This window comes from Mirounga leonina, unplaced genomic scaffold (assembly GCF_011800145.1).
Source record: "Mirounga leonina isolate KUSES-001 unplaced genomic scaffold, KU_Mleo_1.0 Mir_83, whole genome shotgun sequence".
Taxonomy (NCBI): Eukaryota; Metazoa; Chordata; class Mammalia; order Carnivora; family Phocidae; genus Mirounga; species Mirounga leonina.
This window is the reverse complement of record NW_023270826.1, coordinates 1814079-1827684: the sequence shown is the minus strand read 5'-3', so window position 1 is coordinate 1827684 and position 13606 is coordinate 1814079. Positions and strand designations below refer to the sequence as shown.

General features: G+C 43.4%; 1 long non-coding RNA gene across 3 annotated transcripts in view; it reads left to right on the top strand.

Moving 5' to 3' along the window:
- The first annotated feature begins 524 nt into the window (after positions 1 to 524).
- Positions 525 to 13606, top strand: part of LOC118002816 — a 32174-nt gene continuing 19092 nt past the window's right edge. For all 3 annotated transcript variants that reach the window (XR_004677183.1, XR_004677182.1, XR_004677184.1), the window contains exons 1-2: positions 525 to 821; positions 6495 to 6546. This is a non-coding gene — a long non-coding RNA (uncharacterized LOC118002816). The remainder of the gene's footprint in view (positions 822 to 6494; positions 6547 to 13606) is intronic.

The following is a 13606-nucleotide window of genomic DNA, read 5'->3' as shown; positions in this document are numbered from 1 at the left end:
TTTTTCTGAAGTGGACAACATCTCCCACTTCCCACCACTGATATTGTAGGACCAAGGAAAAGAAACCCTGCCTCTCCTTTCTACGGGACACGGTAGTTAAGGAAACTCCAAATACATTCTCATCTTGAACCTCATGGCAACCCAAAGTGAGAAGAAGCTGAGTGATGTCAGTCACACTGCTCAGAGTCACTGGTAATGACCGAAGGCTCAGGATTCCGACGCAGGCCTGGCGTTACAGGGGCGACCCTTGCACCCCCGCACCAACAGGACCCTCAGCCATGGCAGACATCCAAGGACACCCTCGCTGTATTTGAAGAGGACTGGCCAGTTATTCAGCGAACACTGGTCTTACTGGAAGCTCAGCTGTGTCCCTTTGAAGCCTACCAAAAGGCAACAGCTGTGCAGACAGTGGGCCGATTTCACATATATTAATATAAACTCTCCCTCCCCCAGCTACCCCCACCCCACCCCCCGCGCGCGCGTGCACACACACACACACACACACACGCACGCACGCCCGGGACTCTTTTGTTCCTCTTTCACTTGTCTTCCCAGGGAACACAGGAGAATGGAAGATGTTGGTAAAACAGGCTATGCCGGCACTCAAATTTATTTATCCAAGAGCTCGGTGCCTCTACATATAAGTTACAGCAAATTGTTTTGTTGCCAACAGATACAATACCTAAACACAAGCTTTGATCTCCTCGGCTGTCCAGTGGATTGAACAGCGCCTGCCCTTCCTATCCTTTCCGTGTCACAGGGCTGTTTAGGGATCGACTGAAACAAGGAGGGTGCGAGCCTACAGATGCCTCTTCGCGTAGGTAAGATGCTGTGAGGTGCAGCCCCCGAGGCCGGGCCTCGGGCCTCAGTGGACTCCCCCAGGAGCCGGGAGAGGCTAAGCCCGGCGCCCGCGCGGACCTGACGTGATTGTGCCGCCCGTGCCTGGCAGAAATTCCCGGGCGCCGGCGCTGCGGATCCAAGATCACAGCCCCGCCGCAGCCGTAAAAGCCGTAAAGATCGCCAGCCTGGGGGTGAAGTCCTCGGCGGGCGCGCGCAGCGGGGCGCGAACCACCCCACCAGCGCGCGCGGCCGGCGGCGGCGGCGGCGCGGGCTTGGCCCCCACGCCCGGCCCGGCTCGGCTCGCAGCTCACGTAGCGAGAGCGTGAGTCAGCGCGCTCGGCCGCACCCCTGAGCCCGGGCAGGGTTCTCTAGAGCCGCGCCGGCCGCCGGCACGTCCCGCCGCCCCGCTCTGCAGGCCGAGCGGCCGAGCGGCTGTCCGCGTGGGCGGCCGAGGCGGCGCGAGGGGCGGGCGGTAGCAGTCGGGACAGCCACGCGGTGGTGGGGCTCGCCTTCCCTGCAAACCTTCCCCACCCCCGTCGCTGGCCCGCTCGGAAGGAGGGGCGGGGGGGGGCGGGGAAGGGAAGGACGGGCGGGGCCAGGGACGGTGGTCCTGCGCCAGCGGGAACTCGACCTTCGCGTCCCCGTGTGCTTTCCTTTGAGCCGCACACTCTCCTGCTCACGTTTGGCGCGACTGGGCAGTTCCCCCGCTGGGGCTGTGGGGCCCAGTTGCGGGGGGGTCGTGCCCCGGGCAGACTGGGGGTGGAGGGGGTGGAGGGGGTGGAGGGGTGGGGGTGACGAAATTAAGGGGGAAGTCCCTTATCAACCTAATCTCACAGGCAGCGGGGACTTAGTGGAGGCGGCCTGCATTTCCTCAAATCTGCACCTGTTTAGTTACAACCACCAACTTTATAAGAGGAAATTGCCTACGTGCCTGACGGCTGAAGGACAGAATTAGAAGTACTCTTGACTAAACGTGTGAACACAGCAGTGCCTCCCGTTCAGCCCTAGACCTACAGGGTTGCAAGACTGGGCCTCCCGAGGGCAGAAAAAATTCAAGTCCTCCTTTGCCCTTTGGTAAAATGCTCTTTCCCAAATTAGGGCGCGCTATAAAGCTTTCCTTTTTATGTTATCTGTGATGTGCCTTTGTCACTCTTTGAAAGCCCGAGCCAGGGGTAGCCATGTTATGGGGAGGGGGCCGAAGAAGAATGCTCATGAAGGGAAAGAGATAGATGGGGAAGAGGAAATGTGAATTAGGAAAGGAGCATTGAACAAAGAGTAAAGTGATTCACAGATTATTAGTGAGCCCCTAATGGAGGTGAGGCATGCCTGGGCACTGGAATGTAAAATCAGTGGCTCCCCAGGGTCCCTACTCCCAAGAGTTTACAGTTGAGAGGGGACATCAACCAAGTAAAGTGAAACACAAGGGAGAATTAGTGCAATGGTTCAAACACCCGGACTCAGGGGCCAGGCCGTCCAAGTTCCCCAGCCAGCTCTGCAGCTTCCTGAGCCAACAGATTGCCCTCAACCGCCTTCATTTTCCTTGTTTGAAAAATGAGAATGGAAAACAATATTTTTTTAGGACTTTTCAAAGAACTAAATACATTAATACAAGCAAAGCACTTGGACAATGCCCTGCGGTCCCGAGGCACTCAATAAATACTGTTAAAAAAATGAATGGAGACACAGGCAGGGCCCAGTACAGCAAGGCAGATTATTCACTGCTTAACTCCAGAAGGCACATACACATAGATGTGAATGCTGTACGATGTGGTAGTCCTGAGTATATCTATTTTAACATTGCTCATAATAGCAAAAAATGGAAATTGAAATGCATTTATTTATAAATAAAATGTACATTCATACAATGGAGTGATATTAGCACCACTAAAAGGAATAACTTACATCTATATCAAAATGGATAAATCTCAAAAATACATTGACTGAAAAACAGTTAAGTTGCAAAATGATGCACACAGCATGATGCCATTTATATAAAGCATGCACACACAAAAATCCATGTATTTTATATTTATTATGTCTTTTTTTTTAATGCTGGAAGAATACACACCAAACTTAAAGGTCTCTCTGGATGGAGGAAGAGGAATTAGGATTTGCTATGCGGGTCATTAGGGATTTAGCTTATTCCATATTATACAAATTGTTTCGAAGAATGGTGTACATATATATCATGAAGTTTTGTGGGGTTTTTTTTAAGGTAACGATATACCAAATAAAATCAGAAGCAAATATATCAACACTGGCTAATTCTGGGTTGCAAGAACATGAGTGATCATTCCTTTTTCACTTGTACTTTTCTGTATATTCAAATTAAAAAATAAACACAACCTTGCAGTACAAGTGCTATCAGAGTTATGAAAGGCGTGGGCCTGGAGAGCCTGTCTTGGATGAAGCTAGCCTTGCATGCCCAGAACCTCTGGTCACAAAAGAGGAAAGATCTGGCTTTGCAAGACCCCTCTGTTCTGACTGTACCCCTGGGGCGGGAATGGGTGCCTCTGGAATGCCAAGGCTGGCCCACGGACTGGGCCGAGGCTTCCCTGAGCATGGTATTGCGGGTGCCTACCCTGTATAGGTTCCTCCTTCAATCCTTAGGCTCCCTAAAAGATGGCATTCTAGTGCCTGCAGGGGGGACAGCTGGTGCTGGCAGAACCCCTGAGAGAGGGCGCCGTGCTCCACGAATACGCCACCTACAATACTGAAAACGCAGTGAGCTACTGAATGTCACACAGCAGGTGAATAGTAAATGTGGAAATGGAAAGCATATCCAACTCCCATCTGTGGATGCCTGCTCTTCTTCTCAGCCCCTGCTGAGGACACTTTTATGGGTAGTGCCCTCTCTGGAAGCAGCTCAGTGTAATGGTCAAGATTCCGGCTTTGCAGAACTCAAATCTAGACTATGATTTGGGGCAAGTTACTCAACTTCTCTGAGCCTGTTTTCTCCTTTGTGAAATGGGGATAATAACGGGGCTGGGGGTACAGACTGGGAACCCTCAGTCAGTTGTGACTAGGTGTGGATCAGAAAGAGAAGTCTTTTGATAACAGAGACTGTTTTAAAGAGATTTTTCTTATTCTATGGCTGTCCTTTACCCTAGTAAAGGGTTAAATGACTGGAGAAAAAGGATGAAAGCCTTTTGCCTCAGTCACGTGGGACTGAACTTGATATTGACATTCTAAGAGAGTTTTAGGCCTAGGAACAGTTGTTTCGAGAAAGCCCATTACCCCCCCCCCTTAAAGAACCCATTGTTTTCGTTTCTTAATAGCCAGCATTATCCACTCAAAGCCCCCATCACCAAACAGGATGCTCTTACATTTAAAAAAATCACTTGGACACCAGTGCCTTCTGAAGGAAGCAGACGGAACTTGTGATTAAATGAAACACACGAAGAATTCCTTCTTTCTTCCTTGGTTGCTTTCTCTCCCTGGCACCCATAAACAAAAGCGTCTAAGGCATTTTTAATTCCCTCGTGCTGAAACTCCATGATTTAAACCTGATTCCCAGCTGCTCCTTTAGAACGGGTTGCACAAAATGTTGTTCAGTCCAACCAGCCCCCAGGGAGGGGTAAACACGTACCGCGGGATGGTGGGACGTGCAGAACGTCAGGGGAGCAGAACCAAGCAGAGTTAAGCATGTGCTGTGACTAATAAAGGAGACCTGGGGTGTGGCTGTCATGAGAAAAGTCACCTCCCCACAGGGCTCCAGTACCTAAGAAAGTTGGGGAAAACAACGAGTGATTCTCAGGCAATATTTACCCAGCCAGGGTGAATGTGGCTTTAGTTATCACATTCATGCTTTGCCAAGCTGCCCTCCTGTGTTTGTGCAGGAACGGGGTGCTGCCGCAGGAAGTCTAAATGATCTCTCTGGGGTAAGCCCCGTATCTAGGAAGCCAGCAGCCCAGCCCACAGCAAGGCAGAAAAGCCTCCGCCCTCCGCCCTGGCCTGAGCAGAGATGCCCAGGCATTTCCCCAGTCATCCCAGCCCCACACCCGTCCCTGTCTTGTTCCCAGGGTTGGGCTGGGTATGTAGGAAGCCTCTTGGCACAGAGCATCATCACTAGCATGAGTAACCCTTCTTCTACGTTTCGGGACAGCACTGGCCCCTTCACCGAATGCAGTTTGTATTATTTCTCAGAGTATTGGTGGTGGGGATAGCATTTTTAGTTTTTGTTTGCTTGTTTTGTTTTTTTGCTTTTTGGTGTGGTTGTGTTGTTGTTGTTATGGGTTTTTTGTTGTTGTTTTGTGTTGTTTTTTTGCTGGTACAGAAGTAACACACGTCGGTTGCAAAAAGAAACCTAAAAGCAATAGAAATATATGAAGAAGGAAATATCAACCACCCCTGTACTGGGTGGAAGAGTGTTCCCCTGCTCAAATTCATGTCTCTCTAGAACCTGTGAAAGTGACCTGTGAATGGAAATAGGGTCATTGCAGATGTAATTAAGAAGTCATCCTAGGGGCGCCTGAGTGGCTCAGTTGGTTAAACATCAGACTCTTGGTTTCAGCTCAGGTCATGATGTCAGGATCATGGGATCAAGCCCTGCATCAGGCTCCATGCTCAGGGCAGAGTCTGTTTGGAATTCAGTCTCTCCCTCTCCCTCTGCCCATCCCCACCGCCCCACCCCCAAAAATATAAATAAGTAAATCTTTTTTTAAAAAAAAGAAGAAGTCATATTAAACATAATATGACTGTGTTCTTGTAAGAATAAGGGATTTGGACACAACACACAGGGAGAAGGCCATGTGATGACAGATAGAGACTGAGGGACTGCACGCAAACCAAGGAACAACAAGGATGGCTGGCCACCGGCAGAAGCTAGGAAGAGACAAGGAAAAATCAAGAGCCGTAAAGGAGAACACAGTTCTGCTGACCTTGATTTCAGACTTTGGGCCTCCAGAACTATGAGACAATAAATTTCTGTTGTTCTAAGCCACCCAGTTTGTGGTACTCTGTTACGGCAGCCCTTGGAAACTGACACAACCCCAAAACCCACCACCCGCAGAGATAAACAATATTAATATTTTAATGTATGTCCTTTGATTCTTTCTATAGTTAAATGCATCTTATGAAATAGATGGCCAGTCTTTCTCTGGGAAAATTTCAGCAATCCCTCTCCTCATTGACTTCGGGCATCCATTGCTTTTTCAAATAAGCAGCTGAGAGAATACTGAGGAATATCCCCGGACTCCTCCCACTGTACCCCCAAAATCAGAGCCCAAGGCCCTAAAAAGTCCCTGACGTCACCTCCAAGTGACTCTACAAGTCATTCTGGGAAGGACTGTCCTAGCTGATCTGACTGGCAGACACAGCCAGCAGGGCCTGTGCACCAATCACACTCTCTACCCCTGTGTTCCGGGGCAGTGAGAGCCTCGGCCATGGAACCCTCTTTGCCCCAACCCTCCCCCAGCTCCCAAGGGAGAAAACTGGCTATAGACTAAATCCTTTACCTGGACAGATCACCAGCACCTCTGCTAAATACACTAGCCATGAGCCCAGTCACCCGTATTAGAGAGGCACCCAAGGCAAAGGTTTTGGCTCCTCCTCTCCTTTTCCTTACTCTAACCATCCTCCCAAAATCTAAGTAAATGTCAAGTCCTGAAAACCTTGTCTGTGTAACATTTCATAAATCCATCCTCTTTCTACAGCTACCTGGAGGCTCCAGATCAAGGTCAACATGGACAGTGATATATCATGTTGGTAAGTATGTACCCTTGATATGAGGTGATGAAAATGGCATAATTTACCTCTGTGATCTTCCTCCCCAAAACCAAATCCCATCTAAATGTTAGGAAAAACATCAGACATTCCCAAGTTGAGAGAGATTCTACAAAACACCCAAACAGTACTCCTCAAAACTGTCAAGGTCAGTGTGCCTGGGTGGCGCCATCAGTTAAGCATCTGACACTTGGTTTTGGCCCAGGCTGTGATCTCAGGGTGGTGAGACAGAGCCCTGAGGCAGTTTCCACACTCAGCACAGAGCCTGCTTGAGACTCTCTCTCTCTCCCCCTCTCCCTCTGCACCCCCTCCCACACCCACTCTCTCTAAAATAAATAAATTTAAGAAAAAAAAAAAACCCACCTGTCAAGGTCATCAAAAACAAGAAAAGGTTGAGAAACTGTACTAGCCAAAAGGAGTCTAAGTAGTAGTGATGATTAAATATAATGGGGTATCCTGGATAGATCCTGGCACAGACAGAAAAGGACATTATATAGACACTAATGAAATCTGGATCAAATATGGTCTTTAGTTAGTAATACTGGATCAATATTGGCTTATTAATTATAATAAATGTGCCACACGAATGAATATAAGATGTTAATAATAGGGGAAACTAGGTGGGGCAGTATATGGGAATTCTCTGTACTATCTCTGTAATTTTTCTGTAAGTCTAAAACCATGCTAAAAAATTAAATTTATTTTTTAAAAAAAAAGAACAAAGAAAAGGAAACTGTGTGCATAGGGCAAGGAGCTGGTTGTGGATGAGGGTAAGGGTCTGGATGAGGATGAGGGTCAGGATGACTAATCAGGAGTATTACATTCCCTCCTGGCCTGAAAAATCAAAACACCATTAACTCAACCCACTCCTTCCTCCCAAATACCAACAAGGGTGTCTAGAATTCAAAGAATTCATGACTCTTCCAACAAAAGATATTTCAGAAAAGTAAAAACAAACAACACACAGGGTATATACTACATTAATATTCACAATAATAGGATCCTAAATTTTTCTTACCACTTTATTTACCATGACCTATCCTGTATAAGTTCCATGTTTCTAGAACGGTAGTCCCCAAACTCAGCTGTGCATCAAAATCACCTGGCAGACTTTTATTAAACACAGATTTCTGAGTTCCATCCCTAGAGTTTTTTATTCATTAGGTCTGAAGTGGGGCCTGAGAATTTTCATTTCTAACTAGTTTCTGGGTGATGTTGATGCTGCTGGTCTGGGGACTAACAGTTGGAGAATGAATGGTCTAGAATTATCTTCCTTATCTACAGACTTTTTTTCCTTCTTATCTCTGTGTCTTTGCACATTTAGAGTCCTATCTGGAAGGCAGTCAACATATTTAGTACCAGGCATGCCAATAGATTCATAGGCTACAACAGTGGTTCCTAGCCTCATGGAATTTACATTCTAAGAGTCAGACAGGCAAACAATCAATCAATCAATCAATTAGAGAATTATAGTCTATGGAAAGTGCTCTGAAGGAAATAAACAGGGTTATATGACAACAACTAATTAAGAGTAGGAAGTATATGAACATTTCTTGGGTACCTGATCACCATCCGTTCTCCCCATTTCCCATGCTTACACTATCATGAGTTTTTCAGCAATGTTGGGTGGGTGGCCTGGACCCCATCCATAGCTCCAAAAGTGAACCCTACCTGGCTTAAACCAATTAGCACAGCAATCTTCCTGGCCTCAGTGGTGCGATGGAGGCTATGGTGCCCCGTTCAGATGTTCTTTTCTGGGCAGTACACGCATCCCCCGGATACTGTGGAGTATTGACTGCTAAGGCACACGGCTGTCCTCTTCTCCAGAGAATGGTCCTGGCTGATGGGAGCTGCCCAACCTGGGGGCAGCCCTCAGCCAATAACTGACTGATCTACAGGCACAAAAAGCTACATTGCCCCTGAGTTGTGGTTTATGCTCCCTCTGTGCATCAAGCCAAGGCTAGAATTAACCTGAGATTTCTTAATTCTTCAGTATGTTTGCCTTCCTTACCCTGTTCTACTCTCTCCCTCACAAATGTGTCTTCCTTCCTTCTCTCTTTTCTTTCCCTTTTTTCTTTCTTCCTTCTTTGCTTCCTTTCTTCTGTCCTTTCTTTCCTTTTATAGTCATCATACTGCACATTAGGTCTCCAGAACATGTTCACCTTACAACTGAAAGTTGGTATACTCTGACCAATGTCTCCCCACATCTCCCACCCCTCAGCCCCAGGTAACTATTGGACTCCCTGTTTCTCTGAGTCTGACTTACTTAGATTCCACATGTAAGTATCTGTCTGTCTTCCTGCAGCTGGTTTATTTCATTTAGTATAATGTCCTCCACAATCATCCATGTTGTCACAAATGGCAGAATGTCCTTTTTAAAAAAAATTTTAGGGACACCTGGGTGGCTCAGTTGGTTAAACATCTGCCTTCGGCTCAGGTCATGATCCCAGGGTCCTGGGATTGAATCCCACATCGGGCTCCCTGCTCCACGGGGAGCCTGCTTCTCCCTCTGCCTGCCACTCCCCCCTCCTTGTGCTCTGTCCCTCTCTCTCGAATAAATAAATCTTTTAAAAAAATGTAATGTAATTTTTAAAGATTTTATTTATTTTAAGTAATCTCTACACTCAACGTGGAGCTCAAACCCAGAACCCTGAGATCAAGAGTTGCACGCTCCACCAACTGAGCCAGCCAGGTGCTCCTGGGTGTCCTTTTTTTTTTTTAAGACTGAATACTCCACATCTTCCTTATCCGTTCATCCATTGACAGATATGTAGATTGTCTCCATATGCTGACTACTTGAATAATGCTGCAATGATCATGGGAGTGCAGATATCTTTTCAAGATAGTAATTTCCTTCCCTCTGGATATATACCCAGAAGTAAGATTGCTGGATTATATGGTAGTTCTATTTTTAATTTTTTAGGAGCCTCCATACAGTTTTCCATAATGGCTGTATAAATTTCTTGCCAACAATGTATAAGTGTTCCTTTTTCTCCATGCTCACCAACACTTGTTATCTTTGGACTCTTTTATAGTAGGCATCCTAACAGGTGCAACATCTCTCATTGTGGTTTTGATTTGCATTTCGATGATTAGTGATGTTGAGGATCTCTTCATGAACCTATTGACCATTTGTATGTCTTTTGGAAAATGTTGATTCAGGTCCTTTGACCATTTTTTAAATCAGGTTATTTGGTTTTTTGCTGCTGAGTTGTTTGAATTCCTTACATATTTTGGATATTAACCCCTTATCAGATATATGATTTGCAAATATTTTCTCCCATTCTGTTAAGTTACCTTTTCATTTTGTTAATTGTCTCCTTTGCTGTGCAGAAACTTTTTAGTTTGATGTGGTCCCACTTGTTTATTTTTGCTTTTGTTGCCTGTACTTTTGGTGTCAAATCCAAAAAGAAAAAAGAAAAAATATCATTTGCAAGATCAATGCCAAGGGGTTTTCCCCCATGTTTTCCTCTAGGAGTTTTATACTTTCAGGTCTCACGTTAAAGTTTTTAATCCATTCTGAGTTCATTTTTCTGATGGTGGAGGGTCCAATTTCATTCTTTTGCAGGTATGTATTCAGTTTTCCCAACACAATTAATTGAAGAGACTATCCTTTCCCCATTGTATATTCTCGGCACCTTTGTTGAAGATTGGTTGACTGTATATGAGTGGGTTTATTTCTGGGGGCCTTGATTCTGTTCCATTAATCTATGTGTCTGTTTTATGCCAGTACCACGCTGTTCTGATTAGTGTAACTTCTAATATAATTTGAAATCAAGAAGTATGATGTCTCCAGCTTTGTTTTTCCTGCCCAAGATTACTTTAGCTATTTGGATTTCTTTATGGTTTCATATAAATTTTATTATTGTTTTTCCTATTTCTGTGAAAAAGGTCATTAGAATTTTGGTAGGAATTACACCAAATCTGTAGACTATTTTGGGTAGTATGGATATTTTAACAATATTGATACTTCCAACCCATGAAAATGGGACAAGTTCCCATTGCTTGTGTCTTTTTTTATTTCTTTCAACAATGTTTTATAGTTTTCAGTGTACAGATCTTTCACTTTCTTGGTTAAACTTATTCCTAAGTATGTTATTCTTTTTGATGCTATTATAAACAGGATTGTCTTCTTGTCTTTTTCAGATAGCTCATTGTTGCTATATAGAAATGCAACTGATTTTTGTATGTTTTTATATCCTACAACTTTACTGAATTTGTTTACTAGGTTTAAGAGTTTTTGATGGACTCTCTAGGGTTTTCTATATACAAGATCATGTCATCTTCAGTGACAATTTTACTTCTTCCTTTCTGATTGGATACTTTTTATTTCCTTTTTTCTTTTCTTATCAGCTGTGAGTAGGACTTCCAGTACTATTTTAAATAGGAGTGGCAAGAGTGGGCATCCTTCTCTTGTTCCTGATTTTAGAGGAAAAGCTTCAGCTTTTGACTGTTGCATATGATGTTAGCTGTGGCTCGCCATATATGGCCTTTATTATGTTTAGGTACATTACCTTATACCTAATTTGTAAGAGTTTTTTTTTTTTTTTTTTTCATGAAAGGATGTTGAACTTTGTCAAATGCTTTTCCTCCATCTATTGAGATGATCATATGATTTTTATCCTTCTTTATGTTAATATCACATTTAATGATTTGCATTTGTTGAACCATCCTTGAATCCCAGAGATAAATCCTACTTTATCATGGTGTACGATCCTTTTAATGCACTGTTGATTTGGTTTGCTAGTATTCTGATGAGGATTTTTATATCTATCCTCATCAGGGATATTGGCCTGTAGTTTTCTTGTAGTGTCCTTGTTTATCTTTGGTATCAGAATAAGGCTGGCCTTGTGAAATGTTTGGAAATATTCCCTTCTCTCCAATTTTTTGGAAATATTTGAGAAAGACTGGTATTAATTTTTCTTTAAATGTTTGGCAGAATTCAACAGTAAAGCCATGTGGCCTTGAGTTTTTCTTTGTTGGGAGATTTTTTTTTATTACTGATTCAATCTCCTTATTCATTATTGCTCTGTTCAGATTTTCTGTTTCTTCATGATTCAGTCTTGGTAAGTTGTATATTTCTAGGAATGTAGCCATTTCCTCTAAGTTATCTTCTGAGTTTGTTGGTGTATAATGCTTACAGTAATCTCTAGCAATCCTTTGGATTTCTGTGACAAAAGTTGTATTGTCTCCTCTTTCTTTTCTGATTTTATTTGAGTCTTCGCTTTTCTTTTCTTGGTTAGTCTAGCTAAAGATTTGTCAACTTTCTCTTTTCAAGAAAAACAACCCTTAGTTTTGTTCTTTTCCACTGATTTTCTTTTTATTGTTACAGTCTCTATTTCATTTTGTTTCTACTCTGATCTTTGTTATTTCTGTTGCTAACTTTAGGCTGTTTGTTCTTCTTTTTTTCCCTAGTTCCCTGAGGTTATTTAAGGTCTTTCTTTTCTTCTTAATTTGTTGTTTATCGCTATAAACTTACCTCTTAGAACTGCTTTTTCTGCATCCTTCAAGTTTCGGTATGTTGTGTTTTCATTTTCCTTTGTTTCAAGATATTTTCAGTTTCTCTTTTGATTGCTTCTTTGATTCATTGGCTGTTCAGGAGTGTGCTCTTTAATTTCCACGTATTTGTGAATTTTCTGAGTTTTCTCTTGCTATTGCTTTCTAGTTTCTTATGTGGGGTCAGAAAAGATACTTGACACCTTTCAGGTATTTCTTGAAGAACACTTACACATGCATCTGAATACCTACCTCAGACTCCGCTTTTGGAAAAATGGCCTAAGACAAATGAGCACAAGATCCATATCAGGACTATCAGAGCCAATGTATATTTATCTCAATACCCAGATGTTAGGTGAATTGTTGACAGCCATTGGAAAGAAGAGAAGAATCAAACCAACACTAAGGGAGTAGGGTGAAAAACAGAAGACAGATCTTGGTCATTTAGTTTAAACTATGGCTATGATGTATTCTTAGGTCAGATCTATGACTGGTTATTTAGTTATGTGAGACAATAAATTCCTTTGTATAATATAAGCCAATTAAGCTGGAATTTGTTACTTGCAAGAAAAATCATCCTGGCTGATATATTGGGGTCATCAAAGAAGGTGACTCAGAAACGACATCTAGACTGAGATTTAAAGCATGAGAAAGAGCCAACCATGCAAAGAGGCAGGAAAAGGAAAGGAGAAAATAACCAATGCAGAGGCCGTTCAGTGTGAATTTAGCAACTGGAGCAACATAGAGGTCAATGTGAGCAAGGTGGAAAGAAGTAGGACACAAGATTGGGAAGAAGAGCAGAGACCTCATAATTGTGGCTTATGCAAGAAAGGTGAGTAGAATTCTAGTCGGCAAACCCATACTCAAAGAAAAGACCGTGTCTTAGCATCAAAAGATTAATGAATAATTCTATGTTTAGAGAGTTTAGGTGAAAATTTTATGTTTAAAATACATATGTATCATTTTTTATGATTCCCCATTTTAAAATTTTTGAATTAAGCAACTACCCATTGCAGATCTCATCAGATCAGAGCGTTGTCACCCTATCCTCTCGTATGGATGTACTATAATCTATTAGCCTTATCGACTGTTGCCAGTGTTTCACTTAATTAATAGTTCTGCAGTGAATGACCTTGTATACACACCTTTGCGCAGTTATTGGAGTAAACCTGTTATTTTATAAACATAGAATTTCTCAGTCACAGGAAAGCCACATTCCCACTTTAAATTTCCCAATTTAAACTTAAATTGCCAAGTTGTACCTAAAAGTACCAATTTATACTCCATTTACAGCAAACCTTACTGGACATTTTATCAATTAAAAAATACATTTTCCGGGGCACCTGGGTGGCTCAGTCAGTTAAGCATCTGCCTTTGGCTCAGGTCATGACCCCAGAGTCCTGGGATCCAGTGGCAACTTTGGGCTCCTTGCTCAATGGGGAGCCTGCTTCTCCCTCTCCCTCTGCCCTGCCTCTGCTCATACTCTCTCTCTCTAATAAATGGATAAAAGCTTAAAAATAAATAAATAAATAATACATTTTCTAAT